General features: G+C 37.6%; 1 protein-coding gene across 4 annotated transcripts in view; it reads left to right on the plus strand.

The window, feature by feature from the left end:
- The window catches only part of LOC134225943 (prestin-like), a 71,969-nt gene that overhangs the window by 35,164 nt on the left and 19,755 nt on the right, over positions 1-17,050 (plus strand). The gene's annotated exons all lie outside the window — the stretch shown is intronic.

The following is a 17,050-nucleotide window of genomic DNA, read 5'->3' on the forward strand; positions in this document are numbered from 1 at the left end:
TGTATACATTAGGGTGGCTCAAATTAGCCTATTAGCCTATCCGATTCTGTTTTTTCGCACTTGTATACAAGCTTGATAAATATGTTATCATGGCTTGTTATGATTCGGAACAGTTTTTGCCTCTCTTTTATCGTTGTTCGTTATCTAATGAGAGCGATTTCTGCAAACCCTGATCTCTATCCATGTGAATACTTTTTGCAGCTTCTTCTTCAGTGCGCGCTCGTGATTCTGCTGCCGACGGAAACTTTCTGCTGCCACCAAGCGATTCGTCTTGGTTAAACCTTCGCTTCCATAAAATTGTGGTACTTAAAAAAACCGATTGATTTTCAATAATTCGCCTTCCCAGTCACAAACAGTAACAAAACCAAATCAGAATCGTTTCAAGAAAATTTCACTAGGCTGCCACGGATGCCATCCATTCGAATTGTTCGTGATTTAATTACGGACGGAAACTTCCTGGCGTCGCAAAGCGGTTAACCTTCCTAATGCATTAGAAAAAAGTTACACATTGTGCATTGGGGTCCATTTGGACCCAAGATTTCATCACGATCACAAAAACTCAAATTTCAACCGATTTTCGATCTATAGGCACCAAACGAAAGCTGTAGGTTCCAATAACAAGCCCACGGGGTGATTCATCCAAATTGACCACTCTTGTCCCCGGGGAACCTGTGCTAAAGAGGTACTGTTTGAGCTTCTCAATTTGGCACCAAATTTTCGAGTTTTGTGTTATGAAACATAAAATTGCTTGCAAATATGTACTCTGATGATCCCAACTGTATTTACTTTATTGTATATGCCATTTCTGGGCAAATTTATTATATATTATTATTATTATTATTATTATAGTTAAATGTCTTGTGTGACCTCCAAATGCCCCAGGAGCTCCAAATGCTCCTGGAGCTCCACCGAACTTCTTCCGGAAGTTCCTCCAGACATTCTCAACGAAGTGTGAATCCGGAAGTTTCTCCGTGAATTCTTTTTCAAATTGGCCACATTCACAGATGTTCCGGATCTTCCGGAGTACCATTACCGTACAGTATCGAAAACTTTTATTATTGATTGCAAACACAATTCGCCAGGATAGGTGGTTACGAAAAAATACGCGATGCTCTGAGATATTCTTTTGGAATTGAATGAACTGGATCTTCCGGAGGACCGTTTCTTAAGAACATTGAGGTCACAGAAGACTTTCCCTATTAATTTGCCAGAATGAAAGGTTAAGAAAAAAATCACTGTGCTGAAGTTTTGGAATTGTCCACTTTTGTATGTTTCAGATCTTCCGAAGGATTGTTTCTGCGACATTAGTAGACCACAGAAGACTTTCACTATTGATTGCACCCACAATTCACCAGAATGGATGGTTACGAAAAAATTGCTATGCTCTGGGGTGAACTTTTAGAATGGCCGCTTTCACGGATGTTCCGTATCTTCTGGTGGACCGTTTTTGTGGCATTTTGGAGGTCGCCAGAATATGTTATTATGAAAAAAAAAAAATACAAAGCTCTAGGACGAACTTTTGGAATTGGCCATTTTTGCGGATGTTCCAGATCTACCGAAGGACCGTTTCTGAGACATTAAGGGGTCACTGAAGACTTTCAAAAAAATCACGAAGCTCTGGGATGAACTTTTGGAATTGGCCATTTTACGGATGTTCCGGATTTTCCGAAGAACCATTTCTGAGGCATTTAGAGGTTACAGAAGCCATTTACCTATTGATTGCACCTACAATGTGCCAGGATGAATAATTACGAAAAAATCGCAAAGCTCTGGGATTAACTTTTAGAATTGGCTATTTTACGGATGTTCGGGATCCTCCGGAGGACCGTTTCTAGGACATTTGGGGTCACAGAAGCAATTCACTGTTTATTGCATCCAAAATTTGCCAGAATGATTGGTTATCAAAAAATCGCGAAGCTCTGGGACGAACTTCTGGAATTGGCCATTTTACGGATGTTCTGGATCTTCCGGAAAACCATTTCTGGGGCATTTGGAGGTCACAAAAGACATTAACTATTGATTGCAACCACAATTTTCAAGAATGAATGGTTACGAAAAAATCGTGGAGCTCTGGGATTAACTTTTAGAATTGGCCACTTTTACGGATGTTCCGGATCTTCCGGAGGACCGTTCCTGGGACATTTGGAGGTTACAGAAGACTTTACCTATTGATTTCACCCACAATTTGTCAGAATGAGTGGTTTTAAAAAAATCGAGGAACTCTAGGATGAACTTTTGGAATTGGAAATTTTGCGGATGTTCCGGATCTTCCGGAGGACCGTTTCTGGGACATTTGTAGGTCACAGAGGGATTTAACTATTGATTTCACCAACAATTTGCCATACAAACTTTTAGAATTGACAATTTTACGGATGTTCCGGATCTTCCGGAGGACCGTTTCTGGGATGTTTGGGGGTCACAGAAGACTTTACCTATTGATTGCACCCATAATTTGCCAGAATGAATGGTTACCAAAAACTTGCGAAGTTCTGGGATGAACTTTTGGAATTGGCCATATTTACGGATGTTCCGTATCTTCCGGAGGACCGTTTCTGGGACATTTTGGGGTCACAGAAGACTTTAACTTTTTATTGCACCCACAATTTGCCAGAATGAATAATTATTAAAAATATCGTGAGCTCTAGGATAAAATTTTGGAATTGGCCGTTTTACGGATGTTCCGGATCTTCCGAAGGACCGTTTCTGAGACATTTGTAGGTCACAGAAGACTTTAACTATTGATTGCACCCACAATTTGCCAGAATGAATGGTTACCAAAAAATCGCGAAGCTCTGGGACGAACTTTTAGAATTGGCAAATTTTACGGTAGTTCCGGATTTTCCAGAGGGCTTTCCGATGACCGCTCGAGGGATAAATTTGCCCAGAAATGGCATATACAATAAAATACAATTGGAATCATCAGAGCACATATTTGCAAGCAATTTTATGTTTCATAACACGAAACTCGAAAATTTGGTGCCAAATTGAGAAGCTCAAACAGTACTTCTTTAGCATAGGTTCCCCGGGGACTAGAGTGGTCGATTTGGATGAATCACCTCGGGGGCTTGTTATTGGAACCTACAGCTTTCGTTTGGTGCCTATAGATCGAAAATCGGTTGAAATTTGAGTTTTTGTGATCGTCATGAAATCCAAATGGACCCCAATGCACAATGTGTAACTTTTTTTGTGGCGCCTCTCCTAGATGTCGCTGGAAGCTGATTTTCTCAGGGAATCTTAATTTCTGAAAGTAAGGAAAAGTCAGAATTTTTCAGATTTTTATCTCGTTGCGTTACAAAGTTACAGCGGTGTTTTGGGTGTGCTTGAGTCGAAATGGATCCCAATGCACTAGGAAGGTTAATTTGCACTTTGAACAAAATTCTTCACACAACAACTTTCCCTCTCTAATAAAAAATAAAACTTGTCCCTTGTATGAAATGGTGGTCCTGAAAAGAAACAATTTATTTGTCCTGAAACAAAACCAGATCCAGAACCATGCTAGAAAACTTCACTGCAGTGCAGCTGATGTCGACGATAGTCACTCGATAGTTTGCCGCTAAGCCGCTACAGATGCCGAAACCACCGCCATCGATGCTAGGACCGCTACCCGCAAGAGAATCGATTGATCGTCTTCTAAATAAATTGCGAATGTAAAACAAACCAAACAAATAATCAATTTAGGGGGTCTCGTAGCGTAGTTGGCTACACGGTCGCCTTACAAGCGAATGGTCATGGGTTCGATTCCCAGCCCCTCCTCAACCCTCGTCAGTCGCCGGATGCGCAGCCTTATAAGGTGGCGTATTGGGGAGCGCCCTTACCGTTACGACTGCCTGATGACGACTGACAAATAGTTCTTCTCGGAGGCATTCCTCCAACGTACCCGGATAAATGGTAATCGAACAATGCGCAATGATCAATTGAATTCACGACACGGACAAATGGACACAATGGACTCGCGGTGAGATGGACCAGCCACGACAACAACAATGAATAATGGAAAAATCTAAAAATAGATTCTGTATGGATTCTGGCAGCAGTAATTGGTAATTTTGTATTATAAGAATTAAAAAATATACAAATTTCTAATTATTTAAACAATTGTCAACCTAAATGCATATTTTGCACCCCTTCCTTGTTTCAAGTTATGATGATTTTATTTGAAAAAAATCTTGTTTTATTTTCGATCTATGACTAATCGTTATGACGTATCGTATCGTGTCGTATATTTGAAGGTATCGTTACCTAACCCATCATTTTTCCGTGCTCCGCTGAGTGTCGATTATCAGCGCGATCTGTCGTGATTAAAAGTTGTGCAAAATACTTTGACACCTTCTACCCCGGCGCGTGTTCTGATCATTGTGAAGTATCAATTTTGTCAATTGGATGTGCTAATTATCTGGCTGTGATTTTTGGCAATCAGTATCGACAAAATTGCGTCGATCGATTTCAAAGGTGTTGTTTACTTTGCGGCCCTTTTTGTCCACACGTTTCTAATTTTAGGAGATGCAAATTAAGGCGAATATAAAGATAATTGAAACCAGTTCGAAATCATAGCTTTTTGCTCTTTTTGCTTCTAATGTGTGAAAATGGAAATTATTTTATATAAGTATGACTAATGATGCTCATAAGAGCACAAATAACCAAATTCTACGCGAAGTACCTTCAAATAAAATCTACGATCAATTGAAATTTATCTGTGGACTCAATTCATTTCATTTATTTAACTTACATCTAAACAGATAACACTGAATCAACAATTTGACGCCACAATGCACGGTTCGAGACCAAATCTTTTCATTATCGAATCCACGCTCGCCAAATTGTTATGTACCTGGTCAGCCCACTTCGTTGTCGAATCGGAAGCAAACACTATCTTTGCAGGGTTGCTGTCCGGCATTCTTGCAACATGCCCTACATATCGTACCCATCCGGCTTTGGCTACTTTCTGGATGCTGGGTGCGCTATAGGCAGGGCGAGTTCGAGGACTACCGATCTTATCAGCGTCTTGTACATGACACATTTGGTTCGACCGCAGTTACTTCTTGAGCCCATAGTAGGCCCGAATTCCACAGATGATGCGCTTTCGCAATTCATTGACCACCTCGAAGGTATCACCGTCTATCGTAAGACTGCTTCCCAGGCTGGCTATGTCACGCTCGGTTCCGCCCCCCAGCATGGACTTTGTCTTCGATGTATTCACCACCAGTCCAACTTTTGTTGCTTCACGTTTTAGGCGGATGTAAGGTTCTGCCACCTTTGCAAATGTTCATGACAATGTCCATGTCATCCGCGAAACAAATAAATTGACTGGATCTGTGGAAAATCGTACCCCGGCTGTTACACCCGGCTCTCCGCATGACACCTTCTAGCGCAATTTTGAACATCAGGCACGAAAGTCCATCGTCTTAGTGCCCGGCGTGATTCGAACGTTCTGGAGTGTTTGCCCGAAATCCTCACACAATTTTGCATTATCTGTGGACTCAAATAAATAGTAAATTAATTTATGTGTGGATTCAGTAAGGGAAGATGGGAAAACTTGATCCCTTGAGAGTTTTGATCCCCCTCTTTTACGAATAACCGAAGTACCTTTGATCATTATGTGCTGAGTTATATTTTGGATTGACAGCCGTATTAATGCCGCAGGACGGTTTGTTTGTTTCTCCTATAGATTTTTTTAGTGGCCACGCAAAATTTGAACAACTTCTCCTAAAAATGACTAAATGCTATAATTTGTTCACAGCACAAAGCCATAAATATACTAAATGATCTATCCAGCTTTTTATTATAGCAACGGATCTACTATGATGTTTTAATTTTCACACATGGTGTGTACTGCCCATGATCGCATATTTGTAACACTCGCATTTTCGTTTATTTTGTAAAAAGCCTGTGAATCGTTCAGAAAGCTCAATTTACTGCATCTAATCACACAACAGTAAAATAGGCTTTACTATCTTGCTTATCTATGATAAGGCGAAAATGATTGAGTGTGTGGGGAGGATTGACAAACGATTTACAAAACCAACCAAAATGCAAATGTTACAAATATGCGATCATGGGCAGTGTACAGATTCAGATTTTATAGTATAGTTACAATCTTAGCAACCTGAGGAACTTGATTCACAATAATACGTCAAAAACTTTCACTTTCTTTTCCTATTTTCAGCTTGGTTATGCATATTCATTTTATTTAGAATATTTTTGAGTAATTTAAATATCTTTTTATCATTTTATGCATATAATAGGAGACTCTTGCCAATAATTACTGGACGGAATACCTCGAGTTCGGCAGCGCTTGAGTGCAAGAATAGTTGAAATTCAGGCCGAAGAATACATTTGATTTAAAATCCTTATTGAGTCAAATTCCCAAAAACAAATGTCTACATTTAATGCATATCAGCGAATGTTGAGTTTTCCTGATTCTGTCTTGGATTCTGTAGTCATGCGTTTTTTGGCTAGCTTGTGAAGTCTCTTCCCCAGAGTCGGTTATAACTTGCTTCAAAATACCAAAAAATCTGACCAACACAACACATTTTTCGGAAAATAAATTTGCACAGACCAAATATGATAAAAATAAATTAACATTTATTCTTTTTTAAATAATTATTGTATTCTATTTGCTGAGGACGGATTGCATCTGTTCGGAGAAAGAACATGCATAAATAGAGTGGAAGGTGTACAATGATGGTGGGCTACCCTGCGTGCTGGCGCTCATAGACCACCGAAACCGACACTCGCCGAAACTTTTCGACCACAATTTTGACAAGGGCTAAAACGGGCTCCAAATACCACCAGAGACGACTACTGGTGGCCACTGACCTAAGAAGCTGGTTCAGTCACAATCCGGACAAGAGAGAACGGTTCTAAGTGTTTGGTTTCCGACCCTTTGCGCAATCAGGAGTGCGCAGGACATTTAAATAGGTAATGCGCCAATGAAGCCTTAATTAATTCTTGATCTAAAACAAGAAAATAGTTGTAAAAAAGGATGAAAATAAATTATTTTGAAAAATGGTTACGGTAGATACGTCTCAAAACAAACAAAGTGAAAATTTTCATCTCGTAATCAGTTTGCGTGGTTCGTTGGCAACAAGAATTGTGCCATAAATACTGTACAAAGTAAGTGTCAAAATTAATACTTGTGACACATATATGATACCAATATCACCGTACAGCATAAAATCATATGTCTGTCACCCAGAATCACGCTGGTATCACGATAGCACGATGATTTCCGTACCTAGAGTCCTATAAGAAGAGTATCGCCATATTCCACGTTTGACAGGTCTCCTGCTCGTTTGGAATGCGCATTTGTATGGAACTGACAGCTGATTCTGTTCCAATTTTGACACTTGACGGCACTGTTATACACGGGTAAAAATCCGTAACCAGATTCATGACTAAAAAGTCATGATTTCATAAAATAAGTGGCTTCATGATATCATGACTACACTTCATGATATCATGACCAAAACGACGATTACCATGAATAATAATCACATTTTTTCTTTAACTAATGTCATAACCGACAGAAGCGTTATCAAAATGCTATCCGTATTTTCATAAATAAAATATCATGATTTTGAATCATGTTTTCATGACTCTGAGTCATGAAAGCATGACTCAGAGTCATGAAAATATGTCAAAAAAACGAAATCAGCGTTACGCTGTAAAATGTTTTTTTTTTTCATTTCTGTCAAGGCGTCCCTTGCAGATGTTTTCGGGCTGTGGTTTCATTATTAATTTTTAAATAAGTGAACAGTTTGATACATAGAAGGTTTTGTTTATAGTTTAATATTCGATAAGTAGACTATAAGTATAAATATTTTATTCGCGTGTGACATTCCTGCTTTGTTTTTAATTTTAAAACTTTTCGAGTGAATCTAAATTCGTTCCCATTTTCATGACTTCCGCGGTAAGTAAAGTGAAACGGTCACTTATATCCCAAAAGAACACCACACGGCCCTTACGGTAACTGGTGATTCGGGTGATTCCTTATTCGGATCGCTATCCTCTGCCGTAGTTGCCGTACAGTCATGCCGGCTGGTCAAAGAGGAAATGTTTACCAGCGTCGTCTACAAAACAAGTCTTGCGAGGGTCCGGATCACCACCTATCGAAAGCGGTGACGAAGATGGCGCTGCTTCAGTAGCCTTCCGAACGAAGCTGTAAAAGTGAGAGACACTCTAATTTTGTTTTTTTTTATGCGTTCTAGGCGATTGATAGGAGATGTCTTTGTTCGTACGCTATAGTGATAATTTAAACATATGGGTACATGTAATCAGCTGATATTAGATTGCCTTGTGGTTCTGTATGGGTCATGCGAGCTCACCGGAATCTGTGTAGAAAGTTTGCATGCGCAAAATTGGTAGATTTCTGTACACACATAGGGGAACTGTTGCATTCTCCATCTCACTGAACATATATTCATCTCATCGCGAAACAGAGAAATACGGCCTCAATTTCGTCGCTTCTTTTTGCTAATATGCGTGCTTACTGCTGAAAAAATCACAAAAATAATAAACAAACCAAATACCTTTTCATTGCTTTGTTTTTCGTGAGACCAATATCGGAGCTATGAGATGAAGTCCAGGAGCAGTAACCCTACATAAATGTAAGCTTCTCATGCAGGTGCTTGAAAAATTATATTTGTGTAGTAATCTGCAAATTTCGCAAAAGTCTACTTTTAAGCAGTGAATTGATTTCGAAGAACATGCTAAAAAAATCAAAACCTTTATTAGTAACAAAATGCATTTTGAATCAGACGTGTTTGAAAGAAAATTGTCGAACTTATCTACTCCCGCTGAATGACAGATGCCAGATTCATAGATTATGATTCAGTTTTCATGACTTTAGTTCATGGTTCTGGAGTCCATACTTCATGATATCATGACTCAGTCTGCCGCTTTTCGCAGCCAAATATCGAAAACGTAACGCCTAGCTTGCGTTATAGCGAAATGAGTCATGATTTCATGACCTTTTTTCATGGTGTATTTTCATAACATAAAAACACACATTTTTCTTGAAATCATGACTCATTTTTACTATAGACACTATAGGTTCCATAGACGAGCGGAGACACGGTTGAATCTTCTCGATTTAGTGTGTTTTTCCATTTTTTCACAGTGTACCACGCGAATATGACGTCACACGCTCTGTTGCTTGGGTTGCAATCGTGACGTCATGCTCGTTTGGCTACACTAACTGACAGTTCGTTTGGCTACACTCGCCTTCGCCTCAGCTCGTCTATGGAATCTACAGTGTCTATAATTTTTACCGCTTTTTGGTCTCAGATTTTTTCCCGTGTACTTGTGACACATATATATGATACCAATATCACTGTACAGCATAAAATCATATGTCTGTCACCCAGAATCACGCTGGTATCACGATAGCACGATGATTTCCGTACCCTGCCCTGCGACCGTTGTATTGTACGAAACAGAACATAATTTGTTGTTTTGAAATGTCAAATACGCCGTTTGACATATGAAATAAAAACAAATATTTGCAGTTTTTCAGTCAGCTGAGTAAAATTCGTTTTTTTTTGCAATTCCGGATGATATTTTGCACAACATTGGCAAATAAATTATTCGTAACCCCATTATTTGCTACAATTACGCTCTGAAGATGTTTTCCTATTGATCTACCGTCACTTTAGCATGAATGATATTCAATGGTTTGAGTTCTGTATCGTGTGATTTCGAACATTTCGTGCAAGGATCCTATGGGTTTTAATTGGTCATTCCAATTTAAAAATTTAAGGATTGGAAAGGGCGCGAGCGCTTGGATTTGTCATTAGTCAGAATCTACTTTTTTAGATGGGACGAAAGTTTTGTACCGTTGTTTTGGACAAATTCAAAATTGGATCTGTTGTGTTTGGAGAGGGAGAGAGGAGAGGAGGGGAGGATCTCGTGGAGGTAAACGTGGAGTGCAGAAATAAACGGTAGTCAGCGCGAAGAAAATAAGTGTTTGAAAAACCCGGAGTTCCGTGTCCGAAAAAAACTGTTACAGGATCTATGGCCCAATTGAACGGTGCTGGCTTTATCCTTCAAAATGTTCAAATGATTTAAAAGATCAGTGCCGTTTGCACTGAAATCACCCCAAACCATAGAATAGAGTGATTACCGTCCGCAGAAATAATTGCCCTGCGGAATGTTTGCAAGAACTCGCATATTTCTGCTAAAATACCTATATGAAGAATGACGTTTTCATATCGATGAATGAACTGCTGACGCGAATTCACAATATATTCAAAAAATATGGATAAATATTGTGTAATACTCATAAAAACTATAGTAACAGTTTATGATTTCTATATATTTTGATGAAAAATATAGTTTTGAAAAGCATTAGAATCAGTTTTGAAAACAAACTGTCAAATAGATACAACGATAGAACGGAAAGATGTGTGTTATCTTGTCACTGTACGCGTACAGCGTGATACGAAAATCATTGCGCGGAAATCATATGTCTGTCGATAGTATTATTATAGTCACTGTATCCATACCCTGCCCTGCGACCGTTGTATTGTACGAAACAGAACATAATTTGTTGTTTTGAAATGTCAAATACGCCGTTTTACGTATGAAATAAAAACAAACATTTGCAAGCTGACTGAGTAAAATTCGTTTTTCTGCAATTCCGGATGATGTTTTTCACAACATTGGCAAAATAATTATTCGTAAGCCCATTATTTGCTACAATTACGCTCTGAAGATGTCTTCCTATTGATTTTGCCAGTTCTTGGGTTGTTTCCTGGAAGATCTACCGTCACTTTTGCATGATATTCAATGGTTTGAGTTCTGTATCGTGTGATTTCGAACATTTTGTGCAAGGATCCCATGGGTTTTAATTGGAATGAGGTCTAAGGATTGGAAACGATGCGGGCTCTTTGATTTGCCATTAGTCAGCATCTACGTGCGGGGCTTCTTTTGACTTCAGAAGCTACTTTGGATTTTGGATTTCCTGAAAAAATTAAGCGAAAAAAATACCAAATTTGAAACAGAAAGTTAGCATCCAACTATCAACAAGATACCCAAATGGTAATAATGGCGATTTGATAGTAATTTGCGTTACAATTCTTGTTTCAAAATATCCAAAGTAGCCCCCGATTTGTCAAAAGAAGCCCCGCATGACGGTACTTTTTTTTAGATGGGAACAATGTTTTGTACCGTTGATTTGGACAAATTCAAAATTGGATCTGTAGTGTTTGGAGAGGGAGGGAGGAGAGGAGAGGAGGATCTCGTGGAGGTAAAAGTGGAGTGCAGAAATAAACGGTAGTCAGCGCGAAATAAATAAGTGTTTGAAAAACCCGGGGTTCCGTGTCCGAATAAACCTGTTACAGGATCTATGACCCAATTGAACGATGCTGGTTTTATCCTTCAAAATGTTCAAATGAATTAAACGATCAGTGCCGTTTGCACTGAAATCACCCCAAACCATAGAATAGAGTGATTAACGTCCGCAGAAAGAGAATTTTTTTTTTTAATTTTAAAAAATAGTTTTTATCTTCTAAATAGCATAAAATCTACAATGAATAATAATTTATTGTATTGTGTTTCAAATTCTACCAAAAACATGATTTTTTCAAAAAATTGTATTTGTTACGCGTTACGCATAGGGGTGGGGGTAGTTCTAAGTTTTGTTACAGAATATTACGAGGGGGTGGGGGGTTCTTGAAAACAACGTTTTTCGCGTTACGTAATATTTGAACAGACCCTAATTGCCTTGCAAGAACTCGCATATTTCTGCTGAAATTCCTATACGAAGAATTGGAAAACTATGACGTTTCCATATAGATGAATGAACTGCTGACGTGAATTCACAATTTATTCTAAAAATATGGATAAATATTATGTAATACTCATTAAAACTATAATAACAGTTTATGATTTCTATATATTTTGATGAAAAATATAGTTTTGGAAAGCTGTAGAATCAGTTTCAAAACAAGCTGTCAAATAGATTAAACGGTGGAAAGAAAAGATGTGTGTCATCTTGTTACTGTACGCGTACAGCGTGATACGAAAATCATTGTGCGGAAATCATATCTGTCGATAGTATAAGCTATCACAGTTGATTTATGGCTAGCGTAAAAAGCTGGATACTGGTCAAAGTGTCAGTATCCATCAAAATTTAAGGATATTTGGAACTCAAGTTATTGCGTTAATATGGTGACACTTAATCCCCCATTTGTCACTCATACAAAAATTTGGCGAAAAAAAAAATAAAAATTTATTCTCTGGCGGGCCAATTTTGTGTAGATCTGACAGAATTCAAGGAGGGTTCACTCGAAAAAATATTTATTGAGTAGATATCATAGAAAGGGGATGAATTCTCCCTAATTCTAAGATTGCATGCGCTCTAAAATTCCATATCCATATTTCATATTTGCATAATTTGGAGGAAAAATATTGAAAAAATCAGAGAGCACCTTTCTACTTTTATCAAAGCAAGTTCTTGGAGAGGGATCAATTCCCCCAGAATATTTTTAAATTCGATTTTTGACAGCACTCCAAAAACTCGATTGTGTATCAATAACAACAACAGTATGGCAGCTCTAATTTATTTATTGATGGTATCGAAATTACTCAGCAATTGAAAATATTCTATGTTAAAAATGCGAGCAATTAAAAATAGGAGCAAAGTATCACAGTACAGTCAAAAAAACCTGCTCAGACTTCCGAACTTCTATGGGATTTAACAACTGACATTTCTGTGAATTAGCTATTACTTCTTTCAAATTATTGCTTATTTGCATTGTTTTATTTTCATGTTATTTTGACAAATTTTATGTCGATGATAATTGCAAGAGGCAACACCACGCAGGATTCGTAAGCGGATACTTTACTACAGATCGCTGGAGAAACTGTAGACATGTGGCGAGTAAAATATTCCCATGGGAACCCTGTAATTTGAATCTCGACCTTTGCAATTTCGCATTTCTCCATGCAGCTGCACTTTTTTATTTCAGTGATGAGAAATGGTAAATGATTGAACGTTTAAGTGCATGTTTGTCCAGAACTTAGTCAGAAATATGTCTCAAAAGTAGCATGAAACGTACTGCCCTTCTACGCATAATTGTCCCAAGGTAGTTTTTGTGGATTTTGACTTTTCACCACAGGGCAGTCTATTTTGATGTATACTTTTAGCAAACTCTAACAGATTTCGAACATTGTTCGAAAAATCATTGAAAAAACTTCAAGTCTACTTGTCCCATTGTTTAATTTCTACGCATAATTGTCTCGCGGTGATTAAATTCATCATTATGGCGGATTTTGTTGTTTTATGGAGCAACAAACATTGAAATAGCATTTTCTGTTTAGATCTTCCAATCTTAGCCTGTTCCACTGGCTAATAAAGGGAAATTTGTGCAATACTCTTTCTAAGCGACATAATCACTTCAACCACGTGGATGGTTCACTTCCATAGATAAAGCATGTGGAGGCATATGTCAATCGCAGTAGTCATTCACGAAATCATTCACCGAACGGGGCTGATATGCGTAGAAACCATTAAACAAGTGCTCTATTTCTCGGCATAACTGTCCCGCCAAAGTATTTTCATGACTGTTGTCGCAAATTCTATTTGTGGGTGAAAAATAAGAATGATTTTAATTGAATTAAGTCTTCTGAATGGTTCTGTGATGTAAAAATCTTATATTTCATTCAGGTTATACGTCAGCAATGAAAATTAGGATTCAGTTTCAAATGCCATTTTCTCATTTGTCGTTTTTTGAATTTGGTACAAGCATGCGTAGAACGGCAGCGTACTAATCAATAAATTGCCTTTTAATTAATTATTTAATGGATCCTTTAAGGTCTAATTTTTACTCGAAAGCGCTATATTCCGTATACCACTACACCATATAGTGGAACTGTTTCGTTTTCCATCTCACTGAACATATATTCATCTCATTGCGAAACAAGGTAATACGGCATAAATTTCGTCACTTCTTTTTGATCACTGCTGAAAAAATCACAAAGATAAGAAACAAATCAAATTCCTTCTTATTGCTTTGTTTTTCGTGAGATAAATATCGGATCTATGAGATCAACTCCAGGAGCAGTAACCCTATTTACGGAGACATCCATTTCAAAGTAACAAAGTAAAATCACTTATTTTAGTGAGTATCAGGCTTGTAAAATGTCATCTGCATGTCATTTGACTAATTTGCTCATAACTTTCTTTAGAAGCAAAATTTCTTCCATAATTTTGAATGTACTCATAACGCTTGAGTAGGGTTATATTTTTGTCCAAGGGTACATTGCTCTAAGTATAACATCAAAGGCTGGAGAGTGAAAACTCTCCAAAATGTCACGTGTCATTTGACATAATGTCATTTGAATGACATTTTGCCTCCCACGCCCCAGATTACATATTAACAGCAAAGTCTCGTTAGACAAAGTTGTAGGCCCATTTAACCGCTATAAGTTCGTCATACAACATGAATTGATAGCTACCTTCTGAAACAAGTTCTGGGAAAATTATACAAACGAATGCAAATGACGTTTTACAACACTGGTGAGTATGAAACTAAATATAAAATAACGTATTATGATGAACTTAAGGACGAAATTTTCGGAATCCAATGTTGTTCCACCTCGCGTTTTCAAGAGTACTTCTACGCTTGCTGCGACCCAGTATTGTAAAACTAATAAGATGTCAGTCGTTTGCTGCTTCTTTGTTGAGATTGGTGCCTCTGAAAATGCGAGGCAAAATTTATTTGGATTTTGGACAGTTTCACCTTAATATAAATATTAAAAACCGTAATAGAGATGAAAAATATAAAAGTCAAGTTAGTTAGACAGTGTTACACGGTTAGATCACTTTACCCATTAATGGGTAAAGTCATTTAACCGTGTACGAAAAAGAAAAACAGTTACTATCCAACGACTACTAAGGTCCTCCCCAAAATATAGCATGCTCAAGCAATAATAGGCATAGAAAGCATTTAATTCATAACTGTCAGAATGCTATTAAGAGCTTTGAGTTAAAAGACAGTTCGTATTCTATCAAACTGTTGAGACATTGAAGAATAAAAAGAAATTTCGTATAAGAAATAAGATTTGCGTCTGTATAACATATATAGCCTAACATGTCAATGCCTTTCAATTTCGCCTCAAGATTCACAACGTTCCGGCAAGTCGATAATGGATATGTTCAAACGTTCGAGTCATCACCACCAGTCTCACATTATTCTTGGTAGCGCCTCCTTCAATGCTGGACAAGTAAATTGCGTAAATTGTTTGCTCTCCGATTTAGTTTGTTGTGATGCATTGAATGCGATCTCGTCAATTGCCTTCATATGAAGGCTGGGAGAAGAAACTTGAACTGAGTGATGATAATGTGGGAATTGGATTGAGAATCTAGGCACCGTGTGCACTAGATTAGATCTGGTATGTTTCTAATCAGTTTATTGTGCTTTCTACGGATTGGGATTTGAACTCTTGTTTTACAATACGATGTGATACACTTATCGTTGGCCCCGCGCTTGGCGCAGGTCTAGAAGAAAACAATTCACAGCAATAACACGGGCTCGCGACGTTAGGAATAAGTACATTAGGCATAATGGGCGTTAGGTATAGTGGACGTTAGACATAGTTCTGCCTTTTTATGTCATGGGCTGTTCTTTGGGTAATTTTATGCCCAAAGTCCATTATGGCTTACGTCCATTATGCCTAACGTCCATTAGGCCTGATGCCTTATACCGAATGGGGTACATCCAATTTAATTTTACTCTCTTGTGTTAAACTCTCTCATCATTTTATTTGATTTAAGGCAGTCTCTGAAGTTGTTGCTCAGATTCAAAGTACATACATTCACGTGTTTAGTGAATTGGTTTATGATACTTGTAATATTGCATACCTACCTACGATCATTATTATATCGAAAACCACAAAACGGTTAAATTCCATGTGATTCACTGTGGCTCACTCACGCGGGTGATAGCTTGGTGTTTTATTTTGTTTCGCTTAATGGCATTGAGAAGAACGAATTAGTTTTGCTTTTCAGCTGAGACTATTATCAAGTTGTTCAAAATTGAAATGAGTATCAAGCGTGAGTATAATTTTTAATTGTCGAACTGAGAGTTAGCATTTATCTGAAATAAATATTTGTTTTCCTTAAAAAAATAAAATAAAATAAATAATTCCTAAATTTCAATTCTCAAAAATGAAATAATCCTTAACCAAATTCTGGGCAAAAGTAAGATATTGCAATGCTGCACAGACTCTATCAACCTGATAACGAATCGATTTTTCCTGAACTAACTAAAAATAAATTACCTCACGTACCCAACGTTACTTTTCGAACAGTTTTAAATCTAGCAAGCCCAGTATTACATAAGTCTACATCTCTGATCTTACGCCCTATGATATTAATCATCAATTTCCCTTTCCCGAGGGGATTTTTACAGTTAGTTTGATAGCTATTTTACAGCAACGTGCTACTATTCATCTCATCCTCGATTATTGCATTACCTTCATTGAGAAACATGTGCGCGACATTTAGAATATTTAAAAGAAATTAAAATCAAACTGGATATTCCTAGAGCAAGAATGCTGTACTAAGTTGCGTATCGTTAATCGAATGCGATGTTAGGAAGAATAAATGGAATCTAACTTCTATTGACACGTGTCTTCAATCTAATAAATTATGAATGCTGGTTTCTTTAGCTATTGTTGTACTAATTGATTCCATTTTTAGATTTTGTTTCTTATCTTGATGTGTCCGGCATCTTTCGAGACTATTGTGACTAAACAAACAATTTATTCAAGATATCTTTCAGGTTTTGAAAACATATCACCAGCTGTCGTATAAATGACAAGTCGGTTTTGATTTCCGGATCAGTGAAGCATTTTTTCGCTTGGAGCTCATTGACAAATTACCCAAATTTGCAAGAACGTGTTGTTTTTACTTCGAAGATTTTCAATTTTCAACTGTAAGAGTCATTTAGAACACTAAGTTGAACGCTGACAAAAGGCTAACATGTTTGAAGCAGAAAACTTGCTAATGCTAAAAAAAGGAAGAAGATATCTTCACGCTTTTATAAAA

The sequence above is a fragment of the Armigeres subalbatus genome, chromosome 3, assembly GCF_024139115.2.
Source record: "Armigeres subalbatus isolate Guangzhou_Male chromosome 3, GZ_Asu_2, whole genome shotgun sequence".
NCBI classification, from domain to species: Eukaryota; Metazoa; Arthropoda; class Insecta; order Diptera; family Culicidae; genus Armigeres; species Armigeres subalbatus.